Raw genomic sequence first — 16,730 nt, forward strand, 5'->3', positions numbered from 1 at the left:
ATGCGTTTAGTTATACTTATGTTAACTTTATGAACTTAAATACAAATACATTGGACATACAAATACATTATAATTTTAATACTAGTCATTAAGCTACTAATATAGACTGAAGTAATTAAAGCGGGTCATGTTTGCATGTTTGGAATTGTAACAGCTGAAATCAATAATATATCAGTATTCTGATATTAACCTGCGGGCCGCATTAAGTGAAGGTGGGGGCCGCCAGTTGCCCATGAATGATTTATGCCAAGGGGGGCACTTCACGTGACCCCCTCCATAAAAGGCAAATGAGAGCAGACCTTTATCACATAAAACCAACAGGTTTTGGCTTGGTCAGACTTTCATGTCCAGCATTTAATAGTTTACTTAGGAAATATCACAGGATTAGCAACTAGAAAGTTGCTGCGGAGGGCATATCTCGGTGGTCTACCCAAGGCTGCATACAGTAAGCTGTATGCAGCCTTAACCCATTAAAACCGGGAAAGCGTCTGTGTCAATTTACATCACAATCTTTTAACCACTTTAACCATTATTTTATACTTTGGCTATTCAAAAATAGCAGATATACAAGCTCATAGAGTGTCACTTCGTACCGCGCACTGAGCTTGGCCAAATACATATCAATTTGGGGGTCCTTGACATGAAAAAGTTTTGAGCGTTGAGAGGCGGGCGACTTCACCACCCTGAAGTTGAAGGGTGGTGAGGCGAGCGTGAAATTTTCCCGTAAAATGTTCGCGCTCGAGCTCGTTTGTACACACGCGCACGGACGGCAAGAGCTGGATTGTGTTCAGCTTTTTTTTCCCCCTGCTACGTGCTGGAGGACAAAACAACAATGATCGCGGCCCGATCTCCGCTGATCCGATCGAGACCGCCCGCGTCCACCGCTTCCCGTCTGTAACAACCTATACAGCAACATAGGTTTTGCAGGAGTGATGTTAGGATTTAGAAGACATTTTGTAGAATTGGCCTTAATGGGTTAATGTGTACAGTAATCTTACAACGTGTCGCATTGACATGTTGTAATCTGCTACTTTTGGCTAATATCCCCGCAGAATTTGGATGCTGGAGTTCAAGTGGTGAAACACCATGAAACAGCATGAAAAGACAACACAAATCTCAGTTGATACTACAGTTGTAAACTATTCTTATTAAATCACCAGCTCAACAGCCACATCCACCATCACTGTAATCGCACTGTTATTCAACAGAATGTGTTTCTGTGAAATAATATTTTAATGAATGTGTAATGAATCTGCCAAATTACAGTACATTTTTTCAGTATTAAATTATGGCTCGGCAATTTGTAAAGTAACTGCCAGTGTGTGTACAGTGTACTATATGGTTTACACGGTACAGTAATAAGTGACAACTGCTGACAGTGCATCAGTAGATTAGCACGGCGGCCCTCGGAGAGCCATCAAGCAGAAAATGATAATTAATTAATCACGGAGAGCAAGGCAAGCTCCTTTCCATTAGCCCTATGGTAATTGTTTCCCCACGGCCACAGTATGCTATAGCCATAGAGACCACGCTCCTCCAACCAGTCATGCTCATTCAGCAGCACCTTGGTTACAGCAAAGACAGCTGCTCAGAGAATGCAGAGGACCTCTAACCTCTAGCATCGTTCAGACACACTATTAAACAATCGAGAGATCGGCAACATGTTCGCCGTAGGCAGGGCAACCGGATCTGTGTGGCAACCATGTTATGCGCCACTGCTGTCATTCCTCTCCTACTTCCCTGCTCTCTTAATGAAGTAACTTTCTGTTTTTGGGTGGTACGTATACCGTAGGGCTTTTAACCACTTGTACCCTAGCGTGCCTTCCTGTTCTGGGGGAATATTTGCCAGAAAACAGGGCGACGTGCTGATCAAGAACCTGGTGTCCGTTTTGCTCTACGATCCCCCCAGAAGGCTAACCCTAAAACCTAGGGTTAGAGATAGGGTTAGCCTTCTGGAGGTCGTAGAGCAAAACGACGACAGATTCTTGATCGTGGCGACGCGCTGATCAAGAATCAATGAAAAACACAAAAAAATATGAAAATTGTGTTTTTTTTTTTAACGAGAATCAGCCGATCTACAAGCTCACAACATGTCAGTAGACGCTGTTAGATTGGTTATTTTTGTCGAAGACATTTAGTGTGACATTTAGACAGTGTAACTTACTGTCTAAGTACTGTACAGTAAGTAACTCAGGTCTGTTTAGACTGGGTTTAAGTGGTTAAAAGGACCACACCGGTGGTCTGACATTCAGTGTATTTACTATAATTCTCTCTGTATACGTTACATTACTGCCGACCATTTCCCAAAGCATACTGCAGTTTGTTTGATTTTCTAGGAACATAATGGATTCCTTTAATTTGAGTACGTTCTGAAAATCAACTTGCAGAGCCCTAGGTAGATAGGTAATCCAGTACACTAAATATCACTAGTCAGTGCATTTATCATCTCCTGTTCGGGCACTTGCCTTGCACTGTGTGTATACCGTAGCATCCAACATTCCATCCGAGTGTCTCTACAAAACACGTCTGTTTGACATTGCATTGGCAACATGCAGAAAGGTATAGGGGGCATTTTAAGCGTAATCCACCCAACACTGCAGAGCTTGAACAAGTGCAAATTGTAAACGGTCAAAAGAAAAAAGCCACTCACGCAGGATGTGCCAACGAGATGGAACAGTTCTCTGAAAATGATCAAGCATGTTCAGAAAAATCAACAACCGCTGACAACTGCAATGGCCAGTGGCCATACATACAACAAAGGTGTGTGTGTGTGTGTGTGTGTGTGTGTGTGTGTGTGTGTGTGTGTGTGTGTGTGTGTGTGTGTGTGTGTGTGTGTGTGTGTGTGTGTGTGTGTGTGTGTGTGTGTGTGTGTGTGTGTGTGTGTGTGTGTGTGTGTGTGTGTGTGTGTGCGTGCGTGTGTGTGTGTGTGTACTGTGTACCACTCAGACCTTGAGTGAGTGAATGTAACAAGTTCCTAACTGAAGTGTTTTTCTCTATTACTGCAGGTACATGAGTGAACTATTTGGAGGAGAAACGTTTATTTCATGCTCAATAGTGCTGCCTGCTTGCTTTGTGTTTCTTCTATCGCAAAAGGAAACATAAGAAAAGATCAGCTCTCACTGGGTTGCCCCCAGAGTCTGACTCTGACGAAGAGGAGGACTCTATTGAGGAATGTGTTTGGGCGCTACACAGAACAGAGCACAGCTCGCTAATGACATGGAGCACTCTCCCCAGCAGCGGTGCGGTCCACAAACATGAAGTGGCACACAGCTAGTAGCCTGCCTCGCACACAAGTACTTGGCAACCGGCGCTGCCACATCAGTAGGCTACCATGTGGGAAGTTATTTTCACTGTCGTCCGGACGTATTGTTCAGAAGAAGTGAGCTGCCATGTTGTCCGACAATGTAAACAGGGCAGGCCTGTCTGGTTCGGAGTGAAGAAATAGGAGTGTGGCCAAAACTGCAATATTGTAGTTTTGAGTCTAGTTTTATACCATATACCATTTACACCTTTCCACTGTTTCCTGCTCACTTCATTGTTTGTTTTATTTTGTATCATGATGTTTTGATCCCACACAGCAGAATGTGGCGTTTTTGTGAGCCTAGATTTTCCACATTGAAGTAGGCCTGTTATTACATAATCGCCTTATCGCAGTTATTTGAGATAATCACATTACTTTTCATAATCGTTTCCATGTTGGTGTTCATAAATCTTCTAACATTTTCCAAAAAATAGCTGAAATAGCAGATCTACAAGCTCACAAACTCATTGCAATGCGACACATTGTGAGCTTGTAGATCGGATATTCATTAAATATTTCAAAAGTATAAAATTATTAAATATCAGTCATTTATGTATATATTTAAGTTATTTGTTATTTGTTAAAGCACAATTATTTGCATGACAATTAATCGTGAAGTAAAATGTCATGATCGTGGCAGCCTTACACGTGAGGTCGGACACAATTACATTGTGTTTTGCTTTAGAAGTGTGAGGTATCCAGGGAATGTGAGTAATGGAAAATGCAGCTGACCAATGTACAATACAAAATAAATATATATATATTATTGTGATGCATTTTGAAGTCCATTTTTGTGTTAAACACTTGCATCCCTACTCCGGTGCTAGAATTTGGCTAATATAGCAAGTCTACAAGCTCACAGCAGGTCACAAAGCATTGCAATGCAACATTTTCTGCAAAGATATTTAGTGTAGACGGAAAATAGGATAGGGTTTAAGTTAATGCTTAAAATAAACTGGGGTTTGTTTTAGTAAACATTTATAAGTGAAAAGTTGGACAGACTATGTGATTACTCATGTTACTAAGTAATATACTGCAGCAAGTGAATAGTAAGTTACATTTTAGCATGTACAATGAATGTACAATGAATGTAAAATGAATAAATCCATTTGTTGTTGCTAGTTGGGCTTGCGTCTGCATATTTATTCTTAGGCTAAATGCAGTGCCTTTGAGGGTTTCTGGACCATATTTGTCAATGTTTTGTGTGATTAATTTATTTCCAATAATGAATAAATACATTTGCCTAAAGCAAGCATATTTTCCTCACTGCCATGTTGATAGTCACTCTAAATATACATTTAAGGTACACCTTGAACAGATACAAATGTGTGATAATTTTAATATACAATTGTGCAATTAATCACCGTTACATATTTGAATCGATTGACAGGCCTAATTGTAATGTATTTCAAAGCACCGAACCAGGGCCGACTTGACCGAAAATAGTCCCTAATGAAAAGAATGAAACGATTGACCGTGTGGTGATTCTAAGCCGACTGAATTATTCGTACGCTCTGTAACATTTTAACGACTTTGGAGAAAATGGAAACAAATGTGAATTGTAAAAATGAAGTTATTATGACCGAAAGCTGTGAATAGACAATGCCCACGTATTGACATCACATCGGCCCTTTGGTCCTTTAAGGTCAAAGGTCAAGTACGAGGAAACATTCTCTGCAAGTTTGACGCAGCAATGCTGACACATCATACAGTAGATTAACCAGTGGTGTAAAGTAACTAAGTACATGTACTCAAGTACTGTACTTAGGTACAATGTTTAGGATGTTAATTTTACTTTACAGGAGTATTTCCAATTGTCAGTACTTTTACTTCTACTCCTCTACATACATCTCAGAGGCAAATATTGTACTTTTTACTCCACTACAATTATTTGAAAACTTTAGTTAGGCCTACTATGGTTACTATGTAGATTTTGATTACTATTATTATTGCAAAACATACATTAACCACTTCAGCTCTCTCTATATACTTTGGCTATTTGAAAACAGCCGATCTACAAGCTCACAAGTTTTGAGCTTGTAGATCTGCCATTTTCAAAGGCTTTTTTTGATATATTTGTTAACTTGTGAAACGGGGTCATTATGCAAAATGATTACTTTTACTTTTTGTACTTTGGTATATTTTCATGCCAATGCTTTTTGTACTTTTACTCAAGTACAATTTTGAATACTAGACTTTCACTTGTAACCGAGTTATTTCTACATGTATTGATACTTGAGTACTTTCTTCCATCCCTGTAGATTAAAGCCAACCTTTCCCATCTGCATACACAACCACTGCTGCATGATGAGATATTATTTGGTGGCTTCACGACTGGGTTCAAATGTGCTTCACATTTTGCAAGCCGCGTTGGAAAAGTTTGGTCGTTGTCCAAGCAGCTCCCTCTCTCTCCCCATCGTCAAAGACTGGATTGTGCTGAATCATGTCTCCTTGCTCTCTCTCCTCTCTCAAGGCTCTGCTAATTTCATAAGTGTGAAATTGAGATTCAGCAGATCTGGATTCGCAGGGCCAACGCCTTGCCTCCCCCCCCCCGTAGCAGCAGCACCGGCTAAGGATAGAAGATATTTTAGTTTTATTTTTTCCACCAGATTTGATCCTTGAATAGTCTTACTTAGCAATAATTAAAGTATAGTTTCTTTGCTATTTTAATCCATTAAGACCTGGAACGCGTCTGTGACAATTTTTTTATTTGAGCTAAAAAAAAGCATTATTTTACACTTTGGGCTATTCAAAAATAGCAGATATACAAGCTCGTAGCGCGGCACCGAGTGCCGCGCTACGAGCTTGTAGATCTGCTATTTTTTGAAAATCTTGAAAATGTGTGCAAATCTTTGAATATATATATATTTTTAAAGTGAACATTTTTAACTCAAGTCTTTGCTTCTGGGACCCCCTGGAACTAAATATTTTGAGATGGGGGGTCCGCGGGCCAAATACATATCATTTTGGGGGTCCTTGACATGAAAAAGATCGAGCACCACTGATATAGAAACACACATTTTTTTCAGAATACTGTTGGGATTTAAGAGACATGTAGAATCAGCTTCGGGTCTTAATGGGTTAAAATATGATACAGGGCAAGGGGTTTCAAATTAAATCTAAGTAATGTAGGGGAAATCAAGCTCCACCGTCATGAGCTTGATGATCAATGTCTCAACACAGCCTTTAACACACGGCCCACGCACCTGAGGTGAGGTTAGGTAACAGATAGCATCAACTTCCCTCACGCGGTGATTAATGGTCACGATTAATGATTAATGATCCCAATTAATCACCGTAATTAACAACTTAATATAAAGTGTAACTGTAGCACCGAGCCAATTAAAATGAAATTCTGCCCGTTTAAAAATACATAAGTGCCAGAATGAGTGTGTTGTTCTCATTAGTATCGCGCTGATATATCGAGATGAAACGATCCTCGAGGAGAACCACTAGTCATTGCCATAGCCACAGTCAAAGTAAAAAGGCTCATAAATTGATTTCTAACTATGTAAAATTGACTGTCTGGCAGTGGTTAACGTGGCACCGCACACCAGCTATTACTCAACGGCGGTGGGATTTCGTATGCGAAAGCATGCCTGAGCAATTACAAAGCAAGCCCATAAATTAGCCGCCGAATCCGTCTTAAATCATGAGAGAATGCATCAAATCCCATCCAGCCCCCTCCCGATTGGGTTGTCGTCGACACTGCAACGGGAACTGGGGTACTGTAGTTGAGTTTGACAAGAGATAATCAGTAGCCCCCCGAGGGGTGTGTGTGTGTGGGGGGGGGGGGGGGGGGGGGGGGGGGGGGGGGGGGGGGCTCGGGAGGGACGACGAGGGGGCGATTGTTAGTAAGCGGATATTCTCTTCTCCGCAGGAGAGCAAGGGAAGACATCAGACGCTATAGAGCTGCCGTCTATCTATGCCACCCAAGACCTGTTGTATAACGGATACGTTTCTGCTGAAAATGCGTAACCTCGATTCCTCGCCAAGTTAAATGACGACTGACTGCTGAAAAGAGAGAGGGAGAGAGAGAGAGAGAGAGAAACAGAGAGAGAGAGGAAAAAAATCCCCAAGGCCAATTTATACTTCACCGTAGTAGTAACGAGTATAAATTAAGCCTATAGGCTTTATGAAGCTTGGAAAGACACAGGTAGCAGCGATAAGCCCGTGCAGGATGGAGAGACTCACAAAAAGAGCAGATAAAAGCACTGATAAAACGCCCTGACCGACACACACCGGATTCAACATTTCAACACGTATCATAAAAGTAACTACCTTAAGACTCCACTTTGTCCTGCATGGCGCCTCAGCCACCTTTGCTTAATCACGAAACATAAATCGACGCCTTACAGGCTGCTCAGAACGCACGCATTTATAGAACTCACGACTTCCTCACCGTCACCGGGGTTATATATAATAATACTGTAATGCAAGGCAACGATAAATGAAATATGGTTGCTTTGTCAGAGAGATTGTCGGGAGAAAGACAGCGGCATGTGTCTTCACACATGACGGTGGTCCCATGAGTACCATTTGGGCCACAAACGATCTCATGTAGGTCTGTCTAACGGCATTTTATGGGGCTTGTGGTCTGGCAAGGACAGAGGAATTAGCCTCATCCACATTCATTAACCTCATTCTCATTCTCCGGAGCAACTAGTGCTGAGAACCACGTGTGTCACCGCAAGCCTGAGAATGATGAATTGGTAATCAGTTGAAAGCTAGTCAAGAAAGCGCCACAAAATGCAAAATTTACGCACTTGTTTGCCCTTGCATTAAGCATTCGCAATCAAATCACAATTTATTGTTGGCTCGGTCAGACATGTTTTATGAGCCCACGTTGTCATGTATACACGGGAGAGAGACAACGGCGGTAGCGTTTTTTTTATTGGGGGCAGCATTGAATTCTGGGTGAAAGACAGAAGTGTACGCCTGTCCTGTAATTTCAAATAGCTGGGGTTGCTTTGCCCCTAAAGCTTCGAAACGTTGGTTGTGATTCATTTTTAATCAGCCTCTTAAATTATTCACAATTTCCTTAATGAAAACATATCGGCATACGCAGCAAATCAATGTTTAGCCACTCTGAAAAACAGGGGGAAAAAAGGAAATTTATAATATTATGCCTACTCCTTAATCAACCTAACAACATGTGTGTGGTTTAAACAAAGCTACGCTATAGTTTACACTCATACATATTACAACCATACTGCGCTCGCATAAATCCTCAACATAGATTCAGCAAAACTCGCGGCGATGAGCAGCTCTGAGTTTGGTGAATAACTTGGCCTCCCCTGGAGAGAGAGAAAGCTTAACCCATTCAATCCGATTTTAGATTTCTTTGGCTATTCAAAAATAGCAGATATACTACAAGGTCATAGCGCGGCACCGAGTGCCGCACTACGAGCTTGTAGATCTGCTATTTTTGAAAAATCGTATATTTTAAAGAAAAAAACATTTTCAACTGAAATCTTTGCTTCTGGGGATTCTACAAAAATGTCTTCTAAATCCTAACAGTTTTTTTTTAATTTTTATTATGTTGCTATAATATCAGTGGTTCTCAAACTTTTTTCATGTCAAGGACCACCCAAAACGTTGTTCCAGGGACCCCCACAGAAGCAAAGATTTGAGTTAAAAAAGGTTTGCGTCAAAAGTATACATTCAAAGATTTGCACACATTTCCATGATTTAAAAAAGAAAATAGCAGATCTACGAGCTCTTAGCGTGGCACTCGGTGCCGCGCTAAGAGCTTGTATATCTGCTCTTTTTGAACAGCCAAAGTATAAAATAATGGTTAAAGTGGTTACACACAATTTGCATTCCCGGTTTTAATGGGTTAAGTGAAATCAATACAGTGACAGCTGTGGCCCAGAAAACCCAGGCTGTATCCTAATTAGGGGTCAGTTTGCTCCCAAGAATTCCATCCCTCCCACCTAATTGTGCTTAAAATGTCAGTCCCGGCCGGCGAGTAGGCTGCATTGATAGCGTAGCCTAGCCGTAGAGTAGACTAGTGTCCACAGTGGTGGTCAAGCCGATGGGGTATATAGCCTATGCGCAACCTGTTGCTAATGGGCCCGTGTTTTAAAAAGTTAATGAGAGACGGAGTTAGAAGCAGCATTAGCCCAAAGGCTAGGTGGAGTCGAGCTATGTGGATTAACTTTTCATTACCCCCTCATTAGGTGAGCCTGGGGATTATGGAGACCCCTAGTAAGAAATGTAGCATGGAAAATTCTCAAGTGGGCCCTTCTTAAGCCATTCAGACCGGGGAACGCATCTGTGTCACTTTAGGATGTATTTGGGCTATTCAAAAATAGCAGATCTACAAGCTCTGTGTATTTTTTTTGATTTGAGCTAAAAAAAAACTTTATTTTACATTTAGGATATTCAAAAATAGCAGATATACAAGCAGATATACAAGCAGATATACAAGCGCTATGAGCTTGTAGATCTGCTATTTTTGGGGGGGAAATCGTGAACGTTTCTGCAAATCGTTTGAATATATACTGCTCAAAATAATTAAAGGAACACTTTGATCCCTTAATTATTTTGAGCAGTTTTTGTTAGCAGTATGTACACAGTTCATGACAACTCAAAATAGGGGGGGTCCGTGGCCAAATACATATAACTGTGGGGGGGTCCTTGACATGAAAAAGTATGAGAACCACTGATACAGCAAAGTTAGTTTTTCAGAAAACTGATTTAGAAGACATTTGTAGAATCCCCCAGAAGCAAAGACCTGAGTTACAACTGTTTGCCTTAAAAAATATATACAGTATATTCAAAGATTTGCACAAATGTTCACGATTTTTCGAAAATAGCAGATATACAAGCTCTTAGCGCGGCACTCGGTGCCGCGCTATGAGCTTGTGTATCTGCTATTTTTGAATAGCCCAAAGAAACCCTAAAAATGACACATATAGACGCGTTCTCCCGGTCTCAATGGGTTAAGCCAGCGTGGATGGGGGTGGGCTAGAAGAGTTAAAAGAAAGTGAATGGGCTCTTTAGCCTCCCCCCACCTCATCCTCACTGAGGAGAATCCCTCAACAGTCAAGCTTGTCTATATTAGCCAATCAGAAGGTCTGTGTTGGGGGGGGGGGGATGTCTGCTTTACCTATTCCTGAGGAGGTGACTTTGAAAAAGCAGATTGGGTCATTAAAAGTAGAATAAGGAGGCCATTATAATCCTCACGTGGAGTTCTCAATTTATTTGCGTAGCGAAGTCCCCGGTGCTGTAGTTAAATGTCACTCGCGCCAGCTTTAATGAGAGTAAAGTTGGATGATGTGGCCAGGGCCGCACTAGAATGGTTGCTAGAGCAACTTCTTCCCCTCGTGTCCCACGGACATAGACGGATTAAAGTGGAAATGGGCCCTGTGCACAAAATCGCAACGGACCCCCCCCCCCCCCCCCCCCACGCGCGCAGCGCGCGCGGATTTTTTTGCGGTTATTGCGGTTATATTGGCCGTTTTGGGGCGATTTTTGGTTACTTTATTTCGGTTTTAGGGTTAGGGTTAGGGTATATATATATATATTATATATATTTTTTTAAAAGCCTATTAAATCCAAGGCCCCCCATTGGCTCAGGGCCCTGTGCATGTGCACACTTTGCCCAAGCCGTAATCCGTCCCTGCCCACGGAATAGCCTTTTACTGTACATCAACACCTGTTTCTAAGAGAGTATATACTGGGGCTGGGCAATTAACCGGAAATATCTCGAAACCCATATTTAGAACCAACGACAGACTTATACTTGCACGTGTAAGTTAATCGTATAATCAAGAAGATCGATGGATAGATATGTTTTTATTTCTTATATATCAAGGAATGAACACAAAACAATTATAATAGATTTTTTTTTAATTGATTAGTTTCATTAAACACTTAACCGCTAAAACAGCCAATCTACAAGCTCACATGTCACGATGTGCAGTGTTGTGAGATTGTAGATCTGCTGTTATACACAGTATATACAAAATCATTTGTTAATCGTAATTGAGGCAAGAGTTTTAAATAATCGTGATATTGATTTGAAGTCATATTGTCCAGCCCTAGCAAGTACTGCACAACCATGTCCACTGCTAAGCAGTATGTGTTGTTCAACCCCAATGCAATGAGTCGACTGCCAATGGCTGTAGGCTCAGAAAAAAAATGTCTGAAGTACGACAAACACACGCACACGCACGCCCGCCCGCCCGCCCGCCCGCCCGCCCGCCCGCCCACACACACACACACACACACACACACACACACACACACACACACACACACACACACACACACACACACACACACACACACACACACACACACACACACACACACACACACACACACACACACACACACACACACACACACACACACACAGAGCACCTTCAAAGTAGCTGTGCTATGATGACGAAAGAGACTTATTGCCATACTACTTGTTGCGATTCTTAATCATTGTCTCCGCCAGGCCGAAAGGGCGAAAGGCATGGCGAGAGAGTATGTTTTACCCCCTGTCCGTTAGGGTTAGGGTTAGGATCTATCCTATTTCCCATATTACATCCTGATTGCCTAAGATTGGCCTCCAAAGTTTGCAGGATTGGTCCGTTTTCAACATAATGCCTCAAATCATGAACGCAGCTTGCAATTTCCGTGAAATGTCACACGCACATTTCTATTAGGCCGAGGAAGAAATGCCACCCTTTTACCATTGGCCTGTTATAGCGCCACCAGCAGGTATAATTGTGCAAAACACATTTTTGGAACAAAATGCCTGAAATCATGAATGCAGTGTCCGATTGACCACAATAACCTACCTGACCTGGCGGAGACCTGTGCTCCGAGGAGCACTTTTTCTAGTTTCCTTTGTTATTGTTATTATTGCTGCTGTTTATTATTATTGGTGATACGATGTTGAGGAACCAAAACTGACTTGTTTGAATTGGAATTCTGACTTGCTGTAAGTTATTTGTGATTATACTGTTGTGTGTCAGAGTGTGTGTGTGTGTGTGTGTGTGTGTGTGTGTGTGTGTGTGTGTGTGTGTGTGTGTGTGTGTGTGTGTGTGTGTGCCCGCGCGCGCGCGTGCGTGCGTGCGTGCGTGCGTGGACATGTGCATCGTCTAATCTGTCTACAGTCAGACCAAAATTAGGTTCTAGATCTAATTATAAAACGGGTGAATTAATTGGAACCCCCCGGTTCCAACGGTTTTGGTTAAGAAATTGCAGGTGAAATTTGCTGCTAATTGCTGCTAACTGTTATTTAAGCAAGAATGCACTCAAGGCCATGATAAATTGTTTTATATCACTGCTATGGATGTTTGAGGTATTCCGCTTCACATCACGCCACCATCACCCATAGCCATGGTATAATCACAAAACGTGTGGTGTAAAGTTACAAAGTACATGTACTCAAGTACTGTACTTAGGCCTACTGTAAGTAAAATGTTGAGGTATTTTTTACCCCACTACATCTCAGACGAAAATGTTGTACTTTTACTCCACTACAATCACAGTAGATGAACACTTTAGTTACTAGTTACTTCATAGATTTTGATTATTATTACAAAACACACTAACCACTTCAGCCCTATTCATTTCATCCATTTGAAAATAGCCGAACTACGAGCTTTTAGATCGGCTATTTTCAAAAGATGTTTTTCACACATTTTGAACTTGAGTCTACATTGCAGTATTGATACTTTTACTTTTACTTAAGACAAACACGTGAGTACTTCTTCCGTCACTGGTATAGTCACAAAATACCATGGCTTCCCAATGTATTATCACATTTGTGAAATCAGATCTCTTGAGATCAGTTGAATCCTTAGTTACAGTTTCAGATTAAGATGCATTGTAAAATGATGCAAATTGTGAATAGCAATAATTACCTATGCAAAATAACTTAATCGCAAATGAGATTCAAGACAGTTGTTTGTTTGGACTGTAATAATCGACATCCACAAGAGTAATTAATCATTTGATTTATTGAGGCATACGGACAAATTTTTTCCATTATGTGTAACAACATTTTCTATCACCGTTTTTACGGCAAAGGGCCATAAAACACGTCAAATTATTAGCGTCTGTCTTGCAACCCGCACAGTACTATCCATCTGGGAATCACCTCAAAGACACGCATGGTTGGAATTGTGGGCACGTACAACAGTAATTGTCACTGTTTTTCGCTCTCTCTGTAACAGCTCAGGGTTTAATATATACTGTAATAATCAACTACAATCAACACCTCTACCAGTGTATTCAAAGATAATAATACCATCATCTACACTTCTGCAGGAAATGTATGGGTTATTTCGTATTTGTACATCCTTGTGTCAAAAAGAAATAAGAAAGGGGGGGTGAAGAAAACATGTTAACAACCCCTGAGAGGTGTGAATATAATCTGAATTGATGGTTTATATAGGAGTAGATCAGTTTGCAGTTTACTGCGACTGGATTCATACCATTCAGATAATTAAAGCAACTTGTTTTGACATTCAATGCACATTTGTCAGATGTCACATTGACAACAACTGGCATTGCGGCTTGCCTCACTGACAGCGTTTATGATCACACTTTGCTTTGTTAATTTCTATTCTGTCCATATCGTGGCTGACATAGATATCTGTAGGCTATACACGGTATATATATCTATGTATCTGAAACTGTTGAAAAAATAACCTGTGTTCCAATGGATAAAATGTAATTATTATTTAGTAGTCACATGCTATTCTTAATGCTTTTTATTGGTTCAATATCAGATAGACATAACCACTTTAAATCTCAAATTTTGAACATGTTTGTATCGGCAAAGGTCCACATTTCTTCAAAAACAAAACAAACAGAATTAGTGACTAGCCGATCTACATGCTCACAATGCGCTGCCATTTTACATGTGAGCTTGTAGATCGTCTATTTCTGCAACTTTTGAAATATGGAAGTATGTAGATAAAATATATATATACAATATATATATGTAGATAAAAGGTTTCTGCCTGACAGCGACAATATACTTGACTGATTGATTGAATACTTTATCAGACAGAACGGTAAACAGCACGAGGTACAGATAGACATTTGCGCTAAAAGGACAACTGCATCTGCATACTGCATCTCTGGTACTGCACTGCAAGGTAAGGGAACCACTAGCATAATATGCAAAACTGAACCCGAGCCACCCTGTGTATACTGTACGTAGCAGCCTTAATGTATATTTTGTGATAATTATGCCGGATAGAGTACAGTACGGTAACACATTTTCGGCATTCATTGTCACTGCCATTTGCCGTGAATTTCCATTGGGATTAAAAAAAAAAAGGAGTAGTTTCCTGAGCATGTTGCTAATGCTGGTCCCTGACAAGTTCCCCCCAAACACCAGCTCACTGGGATAGCAAACACCATTTTCTGTGACACCGTTTCAATGGCTGATTTCCCTCGCTGGCCAATTAAGGAGCAACACAAAGGAAGTTAGTTATAGTCACACTCCTTTTCTCTTCCTCTAAGTGAATTGAAATGATCACTCATGGGCAACATGAAACAAAAGCGAGAGCGCATTCCACAAAACAAGTCCTTTTCCGCAACACTGTCGACGCACCGACTCGTTTGAAGTATTGTGCCACGGCGGTCGTTTTCTTTGCAGAGTAGTTTTGCCGAAACGTGCGAGAGCGAGCGGAGATGAATGAGCTGCAATACCTGGTGAATGGCACCTAGTTGAACGCGTCACGTTCATGACGGAAGATCCATTTCAAATGAGCAAGGAAAGAGGAGCCAACGTGGAAAGAATGCGAACGAAAAAGTCTGGGTAGTTCTTATTACAAACTGCAAAAGCCAATTATCGATCTACATGCAATGTGGGGTATTTATCATGCATTGCGAACCCCAGGGTAATTAAATACAAGTGCTGTGCTTATGATGGCTATCATCAGCTTCTTTGCCAGAGCGGTCAATCATTCTATTAAGGAGCCTTGCAGGTATATGGCTCAGAGGCCGGCGGCTAGGCACCGCCTCGGGCTAACAGAGCTAATTAGCTAGGTAGCCCAGTGGAATTCGTACACCGCCGAGCCCCAATCCACCCCCAGCCCATTTATGCCTTTTCGTCCCAATTTTCTGCTTAATTTCAACATGCTGTACGTCTCTGTTTCTCTTAATTCCCCCTCCTATATCTCCCCAGGGCCATCCATCATAGTTATTTGATATGAAGATTGAAAAATGTGATGCCACCTCAGAATTCAACTGGGAGGATTGCCGCTAGGAAGTGAAGTTTTCGCAAATTCTCAACTATTCCCTCCTGACATAGATAGATAGATACATACATTTTTGTTCCGCTATTTCAACGGTTCTTTTAACCCTTTCAGACCGAGAACGCATCTGCGTTATTTTAAGATTTCTTTGGGCTATTCAAAAATAGCAGATCTACAAGCTCATGAGTGCCGTGCTATGAGCTTGTAGATCTGCTATTTTTTTGAAAAATCGTGAAAATGCGTGCAAATCTTTGAATATTTATTCTTCCATAGCGAACATTTTTTAACTCTATTACAACTTCTGGGGGGGCCCTGGGACAAAATATTTTGAGATGGGGGTCCGCGGCCAAAATTCATATAATTAAAAAAAAAACTGTTAGGATGTAGAATCCCCCAGAAGCAAAGATTTGAGTTACACATGTTTGCTTTGAAAAATATATATATATATATTCAAAGCTTTGCTAAAATGTTCACGATTTCGCACAAATGGCAGATCTACAAGTTCATAGCGTGGCACTCGGTGTCGCGCTATGAGCTTGTAGATCTGCTATTTTTGCATAGCCCAAAGAAACCTAAAAAATGACACAGATTCTTTCCCGGTCTGAAAGGGTTAAACACTGACAACTCCCACTGCAACCGGAAATGGCTATGTTAGGCTATTTGTCTTGTGTGCAATAATCACGACACACGGAAGACGACCTCCTCTGAATCTCAAAAGCCCATCTCTTTCTCTGGAGATGAACTCTGAATGAAGCATTTTTCATAAATATGAAAATGTTGGTTTTTACTCGGCTAACATTTCACCTCATATCTACGGTAATAGATGTTAGACAATGAGACCTTGTGGGTGTGTAGCGGAAATGATCAAAATGCGTACAGATAACTAAAGACCTTTGCACACTGCATTGATTCATTCATTAAAATGCAGTACAGCCAGGAAAGGAGGGCTTGGAGATATGTGAACACATTACCACAAAGTACACTGGAGTATATACGCCCTAGCAAGACTTAAAATGGAAATAATTCATTATAATACATATAAAGACTTTTTGTCCTGTGGGGTGAATACTGGTTTCTGACGGGCTGGAGGGTGTCCATTATATTATCTAAAAATAAAACATGAAGTGTGCTATGTAGTGGTGGCACTCCTGTATCGCAAGCACGGACACCGGAGGCCACTAAACCGCATCGTGACCAATGACCATGGC

This window comes from Gymnoscopelus microlampas (assembly GCF_963454915.1).
Source record: "Gymnoscopelus microlampas genome assembly, chromosome: 18".
In the NCBI taxonomy this organism is placed as follows: Eukaryota; Metazoa; Chordata; class Actinopteri; order Myctophiformes; family Myctophidae; genus Gymnoscopelus; species Gymnoscopelus microlampas.